This window comes from Arachis ipaensis, chromosome B1 (assembly GCF_059453495.1).
Source record: "Arachis ipaensis isolate K30076 ecotype BB chromosome B1, ASM5945349v1, whole genome shotgun sequence".
NCBI classification, from domain to species: Eukaryota; Viridiplantae; Streptophyta; class Magnoliopsida; order Fabales; family Fabaceae; genus Arachis; species Arachis ipaensis.
In genome coordinates, this window is record NC_142436.1 from 83,874,061 (window position 1) to 83,877,046 (window position 2,986).

A 2,986-nucleotide genomic window follows, 5' to 3' on the forward strand; every position below is an offset into this window, starting at 1 on the left:
GAGCACCAAGTTTTTGGAGCCATTACCAGGGATCACAATTTCGTAAACCAATTTTTTGGTGCCGTTGCCGGGGATTGTTCGAGTTTGGACAACTGACGGTTCATCTTGTTGCTCAGATTAGGTAATTTTCTTTTTCGTTTTATTTTAAAAAAAAATTTTGTTTTCAAAAATCTTTCAAAAAAATTTTCTTTTCCTTTTGTTTTCAAAAATTATTTTAAAATTTTTAAGAATGAATTTTAGAGTTTCAAAATAATATGCTGAAGCTTGTCTGGCCATCAAGCTTTAGACTAACCTGGTATGATTCCTGGAATCTTGATTGAGGACTGTGAATTCATTGCTTCCTTTTCCCTGTATGTTTTCAAAAAAAAAAAACAAAACAAAAATATACAAAACTCCAAAAAAAAATTAATAAAATCATAAAATCAAAAATATTTTGTGTTTCTTGTTTGAGTCTTTAGTCAATTTCAAGTTTGGTGTCAATTGCAGTTTTTCTAAAAATTTATGCATTTTTCGAAAATTCATGCATTCATAGTGTTCTTCATGATCTTCAAGTTGTTCTTGGTAAGTCTTCTTGTTTGATCTTGATGTTTTCTTATTTTGTGTCTTTTGTTGTTTTTCATGTGCATCCTTGCATTCATAGTGTCTAAGCATTAATGATTTCTAAGTTTGGTGTCTTGAATGTTTTCTTTGCATCAAAAATTTTTCAAAAATATGTTCTTGGTGTTCATCTTGATCTTCAAAGTGTTCTTGGTATTCATCCTGACATTCATAGTGTTCTTGCATGCATTCATTGTTTTGATCTAAAATTCTCATGCATTGAGTCTTTTTGATGTTTTTCTCTTTCTTCATTAAAAATTCAAAAATCAAAAATTATCTTTTCCTTTTTCACTCATAAATTTTCGAAAATTTGAGTTGACTTTTTCAAAACTTTTTAAAATTTAGTTGTTTCTTATGAGTCAAATCAAATTTTCAATTTGAAAATCCTATCTTTTTCAAAATCTTTTTCAAAAATCAAATCTTTTTCATTTTTCTTATCTATTTTTGAAAATTTTAAAAATATTTTTCAAAAATCTTTTTCTTAATTTTATCTCATAATTTTCGAAAATATTATCAACAATTAATGTTTTGATTCAAAAATTTCAAGTTTGTTACTTGCTTGTTAAGAAAGATTCAAACTTTAAGTTCTAGAATCATATCTTGTGATTACTTGTGAGTCAAGTCATCAATTTTGATTTTAAAATTCAAATCTTTTTCAAAACTAATTTTAATCATATCTTTCTATCATATCTTTACAAATCATATTTTTTTTAAAAATTTGATTTTAAAATATCTTCTCTAACTTTTTATCTTCTTATCTTTTCAAAATTGATTTTCAAATCTTTTTCAACTAACTAATTGACTTTTTGTTTGTTTCTTATCTTTTTCAAAACCACCTAACTACTCTTCCCTCTCTAATTTTCGAAAATACCTCCCTCTTTTTCAAAAATTCTTTTTAATTAATTAATTGTTTTAAATTTTAATTTTAATTTTATTTCCCCTTTAATTTTCGAAAATCATCAACTCCTTTTCAAAAATTATTTTCGAAATTCCCTCTCTCTCCTCTCCTTGTATTTATTTATTCATCTATTAACACTTCTCTTCCACCCAAAAATTCGAACCCCATCTCCCTCTCTGTGTTCGAGTTTTTCCTCTTCTCTTCCTTACATTACATTCTTCTTTTCTCATACTTGCATGAGGAATCCCTATACTGTGACATAGAGGATTCCATATTTTCTTTGTTATTCCCTTCTTTGTCATATGAGCAGGAGCAAGGACAAGAACATTCTTGTTGAAGCAGATCCTGAACCTGAAAGGACTTTAAAAAGGAAACTAAGAGAAGCTAAAATACAACAATCCAGAGACAACCTTACAGGAATTTTCGAAAAGGAAGAGGAAATGGCAGCCAAAAATAATAATAATGCAAGGAGGATGCTTGGTGATTATAGTACACCTACTTCCAAGTTTGATGGAAGAAGCATCTCAATCCCCACAATTGGAGCAAACAATTTTGAGCTGAAACCTGAATTAGTTGCTCTAATGCAACAGAACTGCAAATTTCATGGACTTCCATCAGAAGATCCCTACCAGTTTTTAACTGAGTTCCTACAGATCTGTGAGACTGTTAAGACTAATGGAGTAGATCCTGAAGTCTACAGGCTCATGCTTTTCCCTTTTGCTGTAAGAGACAGAGCTAGAGTATGGTTGGACTCTCAACCTAAAGATAGCCTGAACTCTTGGGATAAGCTGGTCACGGCTTTCTTAGCCAAGTACTTTCCTCCTCAAAAGCTTAGTAGGCTTAGAGTGGATGTTCAAACCTTCAGACAGAAAGAAGGTGAATCCCTCTATGAAGCTTGGGAGAGATATAAGCAACTGACCAAAAAGTGTCCTTCTAACATGCTTTCAGAATGGACTATTCTAGATATATTCTATGATGGTCTGTCTGAACTATCGAAGATGTCACTGGACCATTCTGCAGGTGGATCCATTCACCTAAAGAAAATGCCTGCAGAAGCTCAAGAACTCATTGACATAGTTGCAAATAACCAGTTCATGTACACTTCTGAGAGGAATCCTGTGAGTAATGGGACGCCTCAGATGAAGGGAGTTCTTGATATTGATACTCTGAATGCCATATTAGCTCAGAATAAAATATTGACTCAGCAAGTCAATATAATTTCTCAGAGTCTGAATGGAATGCAAGCTGCATCCAACAGTACTCAAGAGGCATCTTCTGAAGAAGAAGCTTATGATCTTGAGAACCCTGCAATAGCAGAGGTGAATTACATGGGTGAACCATATGGAAACACCTATAATCCCTCATGGAGAAATCACCCAAATCTCTCATGGAAGGATCAACAAAAGCCTCAACAAGGCTTTAATAATGGTGGAAGAAATAGGTTTAGCAATAGCAAGCCTTTTCCATTATCCACTCAGCAAAAGACAGAGA

General features: G+C 32.0%; 1 non-coding gene across 1 annotated transcript; it reads right to left on the minus strand.

The window, feature by feature from the left end:
* Positions 1-2,331: 2,331 nt before the first annotated feature.
* On the minus strand, positions 2,332-2,439 carry LOC148577278 (small nucleolar RNA R71). Its single transcript, XR_015903160.1, has one exon. It is a non-coding gene; the product is annotated as a small nucleolar RNA R71 (small nucleolar RNA).
* Positions 2,440-2,986: the final 547 nt, after the last annotated feature.